Below are 14196 nucleotides of genomic sequence, written 5' to 3'. Positions count from 1 at the left end.
ATGTTATCTGCCATCATAGGACACAGTGTGTAATTTCCCCATTCTGCATTATTTCCCAACATTTTACAAAGACCCATACGCAGGTCGAGACCTGTCAGTTTTTTCAGTTCTTTAACTTTGGTCCTAACCTTCAAAAAAAAAAAAAAAGTTTTATCTGGAACCAAAAACGGTTCTTTGGAGTGATGCCAGGAAGAACCTTTTTTTTGTTCCATTTAGCAAATGTTAAATTCAGCTTCTTGCCTGAGGTTCACATTTGCTTATGGTATATCATCATCAAAATGATTTCTTATTTTAACTGTTCTTCATATTTATTGATTTTAACTTCATCTTTTCATAGCCTATTGTTAACATTTTTATTTAGGTTGTTTTTGTTTTAGCTTTTATATTCTCAGTAACTGATGGTGTAGTGGTACCGTTGCCTAACTTTGGTGTGGGCAGCGTGGGTTCACTTCCCACTCAGTGATAGTGTGAATGGTTGTCCGTGTCTATATGTGCCCTGCGACTGACTGGTGACCAGTTCAGGGTGCAGTCTGCCTTTTGCCTGAAGTCAGCTGCGATAGGCTCCAGCGACCCTGTACTGGATAAGCGGTAATGACAATGGATGGATTTAGGTAGCAGTTGGGTGGGGAGGGGGGGTTTCTTATTGCAACTAGTTAAGACATAAACCACCCTTTTAAATAATTAAAATGTCTTTGAATTTTGTTTTTACAGAATGTATAACACCAAATACCAAAAAACAAAACAAACAAAGCCCAAAAGGACGCGGAATCCACTGTAGAAGATGAACCTGTCTGTACCAGACGTAGATGGCCCACTCAGAGATGACTCAGATGTTAAAAAAACTATTATTGGCTGAGCAAGTTTTTAAAGTGATTATAGCAATATTTTGGCAGTTTCAATGGACAAACCTTGATTTAAATTCATGTTTTTTTAAAAGAAAGAGAGTAACCCTTACCTGAAACTGCACATTTTTAGTGGCAGTATTTTTTAATGCTGTCTTCAAATTATCACTGTATATGGGGCTGACCGGCTGGGAGATTGATTTTAAAATATTTCAATAAAACGGAAATTATCATTTAAAAAAAAACACTTCTTCCACTTTACACAGTCATGTAATTTCAAATAGGTTTCTAATTGTTACCTGCAGAAACTTTGCCACTTGATTGTACATTTTGGAATTAAATTCTTTCTAATGATTTGCCAGTTTGCGTCGTGGTGGACGACTGGTTAGAGCGTCTGCCTCACAGTTCTGAGGACCGAGGTTCAATCCCCGGCCCCGCCTGTGTGGAGTTTGCATGTTCTCCCTGTGAGAAGCGGCGTAGAAAATGGATGTATGGAGGGATGAATTGACAATTTATGTAACTGTTTGTTATTAAAACAACAACTAAAATAAATAGTGACAAATTAACTGGAGGTAACAGAAACATAAAGAACAGAAAAAGGCTAAATTCAGTAAAATACTCAAATATAAATACAACATTTTCAATCTAACAACAGAGTAACTAACTAAAATGACATAAAATACTCTTGATTTATGCTTTAATAAAAATCCATCGATCCATCCATTTTCTGTACCACTTATCCTCACTAGGGTCGCGGGCATATTGCAGCCTATACCTGCTGACTCTGGGCGAGAGGTGGGCTACACCCTAAACTGGTCACCACCCAATCGCAGGGTACACATAAACAAACAACTATTGAAACCCACAGGCAATTTTGAGTCTTCAATCAACCTACAATGCATAGTTTTTGGGATGTTGGAGGAAACCAGAGTGCCCGGAGAAAACCCAGGCAGGAACGGGAAGAACATGCAAACGCCACACAGGCGGGGCCGGGGTTAAAACCCTGGTCCTCAGAACTGTTAGGTGGATGTGCTCACCAGTGGGCCACCGTTACACCTTCAATAGTAATAGTAAACTCTATTTGTATATTATATATGTTGTCCCTGATTTTGCATTGGTTTTATGCCGTAATTACTTTTTTATTCTTCTTTCAAACGATGGTCAACATGGTGTCATGAGTGATATTTAGAATATACAGGGTATATACTGCTGCTTGAAATCCTTTAAAAATATACCAAGCACTTAACTTAAAATTAAAGCACTTTTAGACCTTGAAAACACAACATTGTCACGTTTCAAGGTCTGAAAAGTGTTTGAATTTTAGCTTAAGTGCTTGAAAGTTCTTGGTATTATATAGTAACTCTTTCATCAGACTGAACTGTTTTCTTACTACACAGACAAAAAAAAATCGTTCAAAGAAGTTTGTGAAGACTTTTTGGCTTGGGCTCCACTGAGCCTCTCCACGACCTGCAGTTCATGACATGTCCAAATTGAGCATTGTTTCTTAAGCGTTGGAACAGTGGAACCTCATGTATCACATTGCTACATTTAATGTGATTGTTAAATTTACCCACAGTCCTCCTGAATTTCCTCATGTATGTTGAACCATAGAGCAATTACAAGGGGAATTGTGTAATACCACGATTTAAAGAGCTCTTAATATGGTCGTTGTAACTGCTGTTACATTATGACAACGGTAATTAAGGGCTTCTTATGTTTTCTTACAATTTACATCACGAGCTGTATCACAACGGAGGGATGGACACCGGTAGATAAAACTAAGCTAAATTTTCCTCTGGGATAACATAGCTTGCACTTGCTTTTGGGGCTCAATATGTGTGAACAGATGGCATGTGCTAACAAGCTATGCTAAATGTAGCTTCTTTTGGCAGAGACCACCACTGATGTCTGATTTACTGAATCCAGGCGTCTTAATTAAGTGTAACATTTAATCTTCTCAGTATGCAGTCCCTCATCCACCGAAAAAACATCAACACTGATGATCTTCTTGTCCTTGTAATTAGTCTTAGACTGACATAAGCAGTTACATTTACAGGAAGAGTCCTGACTTAACCTGCACACCTGTCTGCAACCAATTCATCCCAGTTAACCCACTGGCCTTTCATCAACTACTCACCAGCAATATGCAAAAAAGGCGCGAAAAAATTCTACTTCATGTTGCACTCAGACAGAGCATTTCAAGGAAATATCGGTGCCCCCATGATCGAGGATATCCAGTCGGATCAAAAAAAAATTCAAACTTCTGTTCCTTTATTTTGACATTTCCAGAGAGATGACGCAAAGTCTACAATGTGACCATCTAGGGATTCCGAAACACACTATCTTGTTATTTCATCACAATAACCAAATCCCACAGAATTGCGTATACATTTTACAGGAGTCGTTATTTAAATTGGAAACAACAAGGCAATGATGTTTCTGCACAGTTTACATTTACTGCATTTTATGGAGTACCTTTATTTGCAGGGTTTCGACCCATGTCAACAAAAAGAAGCTGTGATTGTCACAGCCAACCTGTTCGATGTTGTCCGTTAGTTTTTGACCAATGTCGCCTTCTAAGAAATCACAATCAGTAATTTTCAGTGTGACCACAAAACTGACCAAAATTTGGAATTTGGAACCTTTGCAGGAGTGGTGGGCCAACCAAAAGTACTCCAAGAGTGAAGCAACGACTCATCCAGGAGGCCACAAACCAACCCAAAGATGCCATCCACAGAACTTCAGGCCTCACTGGTCTCACTTAAGGTCAGTTCATGACTCTACAATAAGGAAGAGACTTGGCAAAAATGGCATCCATGGGAAAGTTCCCAGACAAAAACCACCACTGAAGAAAAAAGAACACAGGCTTCTCTTACATTCGCCAAAAAAAACATCATACGAGCGTGAAATGTTTGCCGCCTCCGTGTCAAGACTGCAGCCCGATCATGCTTGCATGAAGCTACAGCTGAATAGCTTGATTGGTGCCACATTCTAAGTCTAACTATGTGTGTGCAAGTTGGACCTATAAGTAAAACAAAAATAAAATGGGGAGAAAATCACAATTGTAATCTGTACCCTCATTTTTGCAGGGAAGCGGAATCGAGGATTTAGCCTTAGAGTGCAGATACTGTATCCCTCATTTCTCAGCCCTCGGGTAGCACACAGAGCTCAGTCTGGAGCATCAAGCAGGAATGATAGTGTTTATAGCATCAAGATAAAAGTGCCTGATTTGAAAAAAAGTCTTTTAAAAAGCTTCAATACAGCCATCTCGAATTTAGGAGTTGGAACCTTGGAAACATTGTCAGCTCAAAATGCAGCTTGAAGTCTTATTCCTGTAATTGCACTTTGCCGGAAATGGCACCAATTTATGTAAAGCATGAAGTCGTCAGAAAGAAAATAAAAACGTCATTGAATTTGTGTATGAGGTGTCAGAAAATTTTCAGGTATTTCAAAATCCTAACGACGTCCTTTTGAAGTAATCCCCCTTAGAGTTTAACGTGCTTTCCCAAACTTCTCTGCTACACCTTAATCCACTCCTGGAAGGATTCTTCCAGGATCCTCTGCAGCTCCATGGTCACGGCCATCTGGATGACCCCTTGAGTTTGGGAAAGAGGAAGAAAAAAAAAAAATCGTCGTCTGGCCTACATTAAAAGGGGAAAAACTCGTAGTTTGGATTTGAAATATCTTTTGTGACACCGGTACTGAAACTTTTCAGACACACCTCATATGTCTATGCTTATTCTCATCAATGACCAAAATTGTTTTGATTTGAAATACATTATATATATAGGCGGCACGGTGGCCGACTGGTTAGAGCGTCTGCCTCACAGTTCTGAGGACCCGTAGGATTGCCCGTAGGTGACAATGCGAGTGCGAACGGTTGTTTGTTTGTATGTGCCCTTCGATTGGCTGGCAACCAGTTCAGAGTGTACCCCGTCTCCTGCCCGATGAGATATATATATATATATATATAAATATATATATATATACCGGGTGATTGAAAAGTAACTCCCTATTTTTAAGTACTTGTAATTTATTTCTGAACAATAATTCTTACAAGAAATGAACATGAGAAGAAAATGTATTGCATGGAGTTTTATTTCAAATTAGATTTGGGCGCCAGCATTAGCGACCAGTTTCTCAAGCCGCCTGGGAACCACATTAACTGATTTCACAAGGAACTCTTGTGGGATGGAAGACATAACTTCTCGTATTCGCCCTTCAAGTTCTTCCAAGGTCGTTGGTTTGGTAGAATAGACTTGCTCCTTTAATCATGGAACATACACCAAAAAAATGAGAAAAATATTATGACATGAATAAATTATTAAATAAATAATCAAGTATTTTTAAATAGGGAGTTACTCTTCGATCACCCTGTATATCACTCTCTTCTTACTCATTTAAGTAAATGTGGTGTCACGCATGCTTCAAATTTTGATGTGTTGTTGGTGTTTACAATTTCTAATGCTTAAAAGTACATATTGTTTGTTGTGCTATACTGATTTTATATATTTTGTATTTAAAATAAAGCACATTTTTACCTGTGATTTTTGTTGTTTTGAAATGATGAAACTTTCATCTCAAATATACAGTGTTGTGTTAAAATCTCAGTCACCGCTACCTGCTTTTGTAATGATCCTTTTTCACAGCAGTCAATATGACTGAAAAGATGAACGAACACAGCTCAGCCTGGCACAGCGGGTTTACACAAATGAATACAAAATTCATGTCCACAAAACTTTGCAGAGGAATGATGCATGAAGGAACAACCAATTACATGTCAAAAACCAATTATATTTCAATCAATTTTGGTGATGAGCTGGATAAGTGGGCATTATTATTATTATTGTTTTTATTTTATTTTTTACTATCTGAGTCAATATTATACCATCGAACTGTCCAACCGGCAGAATCTTATTGGCACACCCTATCTGTTCTTCATCCTCCATTAATCAGGAAGTAGCATGCTAGCTCACAAACAAATGTACAAACAAGACCAATTACAAAGATTTATGAATTGTCTCCACTTTTATTAAATGTTCAGACTTGTTGGAAGTTTGTTCTGTACTTCGGAGCTTTCTAGTTACTGCATACTGTGTATCCGCAATATTCTCACTTCTTCAACTTTTTCACATTGTTATGATACAGCCTTAATCCAAAATTGATTTAGTTTTTTTTTTTTTTTTTTTTTTGCGCAAATTTCGACACCTAACATACCATAATGGCAATGGGGAAATTAGTTTTTTGTCATATATAGCAAAGGAGTGCCTTCAGGACAACTCTGTGAATTTCCTACAGTGGCCCAGGCAAAGCTCAGACTTGCATCCGACAGAACATGTCTGGAGACATCTGAAAATGACTATGCTCTGACGGTTCCCATCCAACATGATGACTTTGTTCATGTTAGCGTATATTTTCGTCAAAATTTGAGTCAAAAAAATAAATGTATTCCATTTTGGAATAAGGTTTTAACATAACGTGGAAACAGCAAGGCTTTGCTGCGCGTGTTTGCTAATTTGCTATACCGTTCTGAGACAAGCTAGCTGTACCGGCGCAGCGGGGGTGCCCTTCCAATTTGGTGGCAGAGAGTCAGTCTAAACTTACACCTGCTGGGACCACATCTAAGTCAGTTGCAGTAAGTAGACCACTAGTTGAACGCAAGTTTGGTGAATTTGACCACGGCACAGGCAGACAGAGTTTGAGCTTAACCGCCATGTGTGGTGGAAGTCAGTTGTAAATTGATCCATAAATATGTGAACAGTGGGCATCAAAACCTCTGAATCAATGTAGAAATCAATTAATTAAACACGTTATAATAATAATAATAATAATTATTATTATTATATTATTATTAGTAGTAGTAGTAGTAGCCGTAGTAGTAGTAGTAGTAGCCGTAGTAATATTTTCTTTCAGTCATCCCGCTGACCGGCATGCAGCTATGGGAGGGTGTGGGGGCACACAAGCATTAAATCGCCAACCATTGTCACCAGCTCATTCTGTATATAATAAGGGTACACGCTCACGGTGCCACACAGATCACTCTTCTGCACATAGATGTCTCCATGCAAGACTCACCGTGCCATATATAAAGGGAATGCGAGGAGCCGCTTCGATTGGCGGCGAATGAAGTCGGCCTAATATGGCGCAGACCGCCCTCTTTTCAATACGGCATCTTGCGCGCCTCTGTGAAATTACGAAAACCTTGTCTAAGCCGCGTCCGTGCAGATTTACGCTGGTCACGAAAACAAAGCCCAGAGTAGGTAAAGAAATAGAGATTTGAAGCTATTTGTATTTCTTGTAAATTACTGTCATGCTGTTATCTTTATATACCTGTAACACCCATCGCCACTCCACCTTCCCACGTTACTGGAAAATGCAAGTCAGATCTGGGTTTGATTCTTCAGCTGCCACACTCTCCTTAATGTTAATCTGACTGCCCCATTGAGGATGTTTTCCAAACAGTTTGAAGTCTTGATGGATTTGTGATAGAAACTATAAAATAACAACAGGCATGTTGAGGTAATTACTTGGAATTTGAAAATATTGATTTGTAACAAACTACCCCAAGTAAATCTTATGTACTGATTGTTAGGTGATTTTAAGTGAATTTAACAACAGCCACTAAGTACCATCTATATCATAGGTGTCAAACTCAAGGCCGGGGGCCAGATGCGGTCTGCCACATCATTTTATGTGGCCCGCAAAAGCAAATCATGCTCGTCAACTTCTGTGATTTTTGCTAAAATCTGTACCCAAATTCCAAATTGTCATCATAATAAACAATAATGTTGAGATATTGCAAACCATTCTTCTACAGTAACTTAAACAATACTTGAACAAACTATTATCCTTGGCTTCTGATTTCAAAACTAGTTATCCCTTGTGTAATGGTAATAATATGATTTGGTGATAAAACATTTCACTCTTCTAACCGCCCTCTGAGGGAAATCATAACTACAATGCGGCCCGAGACAAAAATGTGTTTGACAGCCCTGATCTTGATTAATCCTGCCTGAGCAGAGACAGGCTATTTATTTACTACTGTGATACTGTGATTAAACAACAGACCATTACTTGAAGGGAAAATACTGTTTAGGCATTTCTGTACATATAGCCTTTAGGTGTCCAAACTTTTTCCTTCAAGGGCCGCATAAAGAAAAATCGAAGGATTCAAGGATCACTTTGAAATTCTTTGCATTTCATTTATCAAACAATCAAACCAATCTCCTAAACAATTATATATTGTTTATAAATTGTAGTTATTTTGAAAAAAACTGCTATGTACATAACATATTACTGTCAACGGTGATAAGGCAAATTATGGTTTGGCCCACAGCCCTGTAACACACTACAATACATTAAAAATTGCATTGTATTGATCTCCGCATTCAGAATCAAAACATTTTCGCAGTCTGTAGAAGGGTGACATTTTTTACGATCATGGACCTTGACGAGGAGAGCAGTATGTAGAGGAAGCAATTTTTACTTCTCATTTTAATCCACCATAATAAGGGGAAATCTTGTTACCATTTTAATTGTGAATAGTTTCTTTCCAGGCGGCACGGTTGCCGACTGGTTAGCACATCTGCCTCATAGATCTGAGGACCCTGGTTCAAATCCGGCCTCACTTGTGTGCTTGTGTGGAGTTTGCATGTTCTCCCCGTGACTTCGTGGGTTTTCTCCAGGTACTCCGGTTTCCTCCCACATCCCAAAAACATGCATGGTAGGTTAATTGAAGACTCTAAATTGCCTGTAGGTGTGACTGCGAGTGTGAATGGTTGTTTGTTTATATGTGCCCTGCAATTGGCTGGCATCCAGCACTCCCGCGACCCTTGTGAGGATAATATGAGGCAATTATACATTAATTAGGGTTTGCAGCCATAACGGCCCTCCGAGTGGAACCATAACTGTGATGTGGCCCACGACAAAAATGAGTTAGACACCCCTGATCTAGACCATTCCTGAAGGTTTGTTCTGTTTATCACAAACGTGGGACCTCTTCAACGTTTCGGGGGTTATGGCTCCAGATGAGGTTTCCTGTGTCTTGGCAAAAACAATCATGTTGGTTGAGGTTCAGGAGGCAGGAATGCAACAGTTTATCAGTTCTTGGGTTGCCATGACAACCGGGCCATCAGGCGTCATCACTTCAATAGGTTCTTTGCATCTTACATATTTTTAGCCTAATAACATTATAGCCTGAGTCGTTTTTAACTTACGGTTGCAATGTCAATTAAAAAAACACCCAATGTGTGTGCTAAATATTGTGTTTGTTCCTTTATGTAAGTGTAGATTTTCAGTCATCCAGGTCACGGTAATCAACAAATGTTGAATCGAGGCAATTGGACTCCAGCTGTTTGTTGAATATGTTGTGTTTTTTATTATTTTCCGAAAAAGTAAAAAAAAAATGCCTCGGCCTTATGTTCTTAGGCTGATGATGTTTAGAGAAGCTCTCTATTTTATTGAATTGGGGATGCCAGTGTCGCAACCCGCACACGTTTTCGACACTCACACTTTTCACATGGCCCCTACCCTTCAGAAAAAAAAATAGTGAAACGAGGCCCGCAAATGGCCCCCAGGCCGTAGTTTGGACACCAATACCCTGTAGTGTTAACGTTACTGAGTCTAAAAAAGGATTAAGTGTAACACTGATTGTCTCAATATGTTAAACTAGTCAAACTTGTTCTGGTTACTGCATGTCACCCTTTCTACTGTACTTTTTAATTGAGAGAGCTGTCCCACATTTGACCGAAACTATAAGAAAAAACAAAATATATACAGTGTATCCATGTATGTATTCGTGTATGTATAATACCATCCACAAAATCAATTGAGATGTCACAATGACAGTCAAGCTCTCATATAAGGCTTGTCACCCCTTTGCAAATGTAAGCTAACATCCATGGTCACCAGCTTTCTCGCTCCCTTCTAGGCGCTCTCTTTTCTCTGGTTCTGTTTATCCAGCTCGCTGTCTCTCAGCAGCGGAATAAATTGAATTAGAGCTCCACCATCCACTCTGCAGGATCCTGCAGCCCTCTGTCAGATAGTTAAAGAGAGAGTGAAGGGAAGCTGCTGCTGAAAGCTGAGATAAACAGAGGGCAAGAAGAAAGACGCTGTCATAAAAATCCTCCTGTCCCTAGAAAGAACAGTCTTCACAGCCTCTACTCCCTCGTACTATAGGGCAGATAACAGTCAACACGTTTGTCTTTCCTGAGGTGGGGCAGGGGTAAACCACAGACAAAAGGGAGATGCTGTACAATTAAACCGGGACTGAGGTTTGTTGCAAATCGAGAAAAAACATGAGGGATTGATTACACCCCTATACTGACATTTTAAGCCATATTTACACCACAAACTCATCTTACAACTCTTTAACGTCCGCTACCAAACATGGCTAAACTTCGCTTCTCCTCCACACAAAAATGTCTCAGTCAAGATGTATCACTTGAACTATACTTTGTTGACACCAATTACTATCTTCCTGTTTGCCAGGGCTTTGGGGCCATCTTGCGGAATACGAGGTTGTTACAGAGGGACCGCAAAAATAGCAAATAGGTGACTTTTTCAGCATTTGGCTAAGGATAGGTTCCACCCCCCGAAAAACCTGAAAAGGTAAATTTGTTGGTAAAAACTGCAAATAAGCGGGGGTTCCGTGTGAATGAGCTCAAGAGAGAGCTGAATAAGTTCTGCCTTCCCTACCATTCTTCAAGCTGTGTTCATCACGGAGATAGACATAGGCTATTGGATCAACACCCAAACAGTGGTAGACCCTCAGCTAATTCCACAAACATTTATGAAAGTGGGCGAAACTTTAAAATAAGCTTTCATCTTTCACTGTTCAGTTAAAAACTCCAATCCATTTATCCTGAAGCTAATGGAATAGCAAACCACTCCTTTTACATACAATACAACACCTAAGCAAAAGTAGAATGGAGTGAAAATCACCAGTTGTTCACGTGCTGAGCCACACTCTCTTTCTAGTACCAGAGAGCATTACATGATGCTTACATATCCATGGGCTATTAGCACCGGTTTGAGCGGTTCATGTGCATATCAGAATCAGAATCATCTTTATTTGCCAAGTATGTCCAAAAAACACACAAGGAATTTGTCTCCGGTAGTTGGAGCCGCTCTCGCACGACAACAGACAGTCAATTGACCGAGAAGGGTGCAATGTTCCAATCGAAACCGTTTTGTGTGTAAATGTAATAACTTCACTTTTAGTTTGTTATAGTTGATTGGTTACTTTTTCACATCCAACGCATTTGCGTTCAAGTTCGCAAAGCATGAATTGGTGTAATTTTCTCACATGGTCTTACTTAAAAGTGCCTCAAATTAAGCTCGTGGTGCACGAGATGACACAAAGCAACACAGCATCATATATATATAATCAGTTTAAAAGGAGAAGAAACTAAATCATTGTCAGGGTATGTGGAATTAAAACTAACTTTAAGGTAAGGGAGTTTTAGCTTACAAGTCCCAATTTTGATCGGTACCAAATTATACTCTTTCAGAAATGCGTGTGATTTATTTAAGATCCTTGAATTTTTCTGGATCCATACCTACATTTAGCTGAGGCCCCACCCCTCTATAAAATGTGTGGAAATGTGTGCAGTTTCTGCAAAATTCTCCCAATAATGAAAAAAAAAAAAAAGTGGCCATTAAAAACAGGTCTGATAATTTAATGGCAAACTTGCCACATACATACTGAGAATTGGGCCAAATTTCAGAATTTTCCCTCCCTAATGTCAAAGTCAGCCAAGGCCCAAATCCTGCTGTCTGGGGTATATTAGGACAAATAAATGATAAACCTGTTCATTATTTCAGCTCACGAATCCCTCTGTGTGTGGTTAACGTCGAGTTATAACCGCCATAGTATCTAAAAATATCTCTAATAGTATCTATTATATTTTTCTGTTACTACCAACGGGATGGACAATATTGCTACATACTGTAAAATGGATGGCTTGCTCTATGTGAATATAACCTCCTATTGGTGGCAGTCAATGTATTTATATTTATTCAATTTTTTTAAAAATGTGCAGTTTTATTATCTAGTTTTATTATGTAGCAAAGACAGCTCAGCTATGCTGCATAGCAGTGCACAGAAAGCTTACCTTGATTATGACGGATCAATGAAATCAATGCTCATGTCTTGCTGTTTCAAAACACAAACATTTATAATTAACACATCCAAAATCTGTTACGCCTTCAAATTTGGAAATGTTTTAGTAGTTCGTTATAAGTCTTAATTATTGCTTTGAAACCCTTTGAAGAAGCCTGGAAAGCCTGTTTTTCTTTTTTCTTCTTTTTTCAAATATAATTATAAAATGCATTAGGGTGAGGAATACTCATCTAACAGACTCGTGCGGTCTGAGGTAAGAGGTGCACGTCACTTAACATGCACACAGGTAGACCAAATCACACTCCCATAAAACGTCGAAAAGGAATGGCTCACTTAAAATACATGAATCTTTAATGCGCATATTTTGCTCTCGGTGCTGTATGTGCGTTCATATTTTTGGATCCACTGGAACGTCAACCTTGTCTTTTTTTTTTTTTTTTTCCACACCGCGCACGACGTGTACTCCGACACACGCAAACATAGTCTGCCCCCCCCGCCCCTCTCTGGTTGCAGGTGCAAAATGTGACGCACACATTAAGTTGCTGCCACTGTGGGTTTGGGCTTATTTTCGGAACAATTGCCTTCGCCGACATGGACTCCAAGTATCATCCGTGCACACGGGAACGCATTGGAGTGCCACTACTCTTCCAGGCCAGCGTAGTTTGCTCACCCCAGGCAGCTGGCGAAATTTAGCCCGAGCGCACTGACATCCGGCCAAGGATTACGCGCGCACGCACACAAGGGCGCGCGCGCGCACACGTCACTGCGCGCGCACACGCACCCTGCACCTGTATAACTTGCACTGGACACCTACTGTGACCTTGGAATGTACTCATCTACTCCAGTAAGCCATGCACCCCACCCACCCAGCTATATAATAACAACACCTCCCCCCCCCCCCCCCCTACCTCGTCCCATGCTGCACACCGAACACCCCAAGCCCCAATGAGCTACCACCATTCCATCACTCAAACTCAAACCAATACAGGATAAGGGAGGATGGCGTCTTTGTGCGGATGTGTGGAAGTAAAACTACACGTTCAAATAATATTTGAACCCCCCCCCCCAAAAAAAAAAAAAAAAAAAACTTTACCTCTTTTCCTGGACGTGCAGCCTTTATTGGCTTCCTTCGATCGCCAACCGTCAGGGCTCAGTTATCTCACCAAATCCTCATCCTTGGAATTCAGTTCCAGTCGTAACTCCACAATAATTGGTTCCAAATGAAAAGAAGAAGACCCATGAATGTATGTGCATAGGTGATATCCCTTGAGGTGAATGTAAATCCCGTATCGGTTTAAGATCTCAGTCTTCCAGAGGGGTGCGTCCGTTCTGCATTCACGTCGACCGCGTCCTGCTTCTCGCCCTCGTCTCTCTTGCTCTCTCTTTTTTCTCCGTGTTTCATCCCTCCATCCGCTCGGTCCGTCAAGAATCCCATCCGAGAGAAGCTGTAACGGAGTGACGACAGCCGTTTACCTTTGCCACTTGCACTCCGTCCCACCACCAGCGCGCTCCTCGCGCAGGTGACCCGCGAACAATTCCTCTAGAAGAACTCAATATCCAAAGCAAGACGCATTCCAAAAACCAGCTCGGCTTAAGAACGGAATTAACACAGGTCCAACCCTGGGTGGACCATAGGTGCGACCTTTACAACGAAACATTTGAATTCACTTTCCAGTCGCAAGGCGCTCTCTCCCTTTATCTCGCTCTCTCTCTCTTTCGCTCTCTCTCTCTTCGCATATGTGAATCTGTGTCAAGTCAATTTAGTCCGCGGGAGAAAAACAAATAATAATAAAAAAATAATAATAATTAAAATAGCATTAAAATAATAATTTTAAAAAAATGTTTTGGACCGATAAAGGTTTCAATGAAGTTCGGTGAAGAGTTTCCAATTTAATTACAGTAGCTCGGCTGATCCTCGGTCCACAGTGACCGCTTGCTTCTCTTGCACAGTAATCCGAACGGCGCATCGGGTAACAGCAGTCAGAGTGCGGCATTCGGGGGGGGGGAGTCCACTTCCTCTTGTTTAGTCTTCAAAATAAAAGCCACTGTTGGATCGCGCATTCATTTATAGAGTGATATCTAGTGATAGTGATTTAAAAATAAAAAATGAGATCATCATCTGCCCAACCAATTAGGTCACGGGAGATCTGGAGCCTATCACAGCTGACTTGAGGTGAGAGGCAGGCTTAACCTGGACTGATCGCCAGCCAATTGCAAGGCACAAATAGACAA

The 14196-nt window shown here is 40.3% G+C and overlaps 1 protein-coding gene across 2 annotated transcripts in view; it reads right to left on the bottom strand.

Annotated features, from left to right (window-relative positions):
* Positions 1-13902, bottom strand: part of lrfn5a (leucine rich repeat and fibronectin type III domain containing 5a) — a 122159-nt gene extending 108257 nt beyond the window's left edge. For both annotated transcript variants that reach the window (XM_061695940.1, XM_061695941.1), the window contains exon 1: positions 13058-13902. The gene's annotated coding sequence lies outside the window, so the exon portion shown is untranslated. The remainder of the gene's footprint in view (positions 1-13057) is intronic.
* Between the last annotated feature and the right edge of the window lie 294 nt (positions 13903-14196).

The sequence above is a fragment of the Phycodurus eques genome, chromosome 14, assembly GCF_024500275.1.
Source record: "Phycodurus eques isolate BA_2022a chromosome 14, UOR_Pequ_1.1, whole genome shotgun sequence".
NCBI lineage: Eukaryota > Metazoa > Chordata > Actinopteri > Syngnathiformes > Syngnathidae > Phycodurus > Phycodurus eques.
Note: the sequence above shows the minus strand (reverse complement) of the source record. Positions and strands in the feature narration are given on the sequence as shown.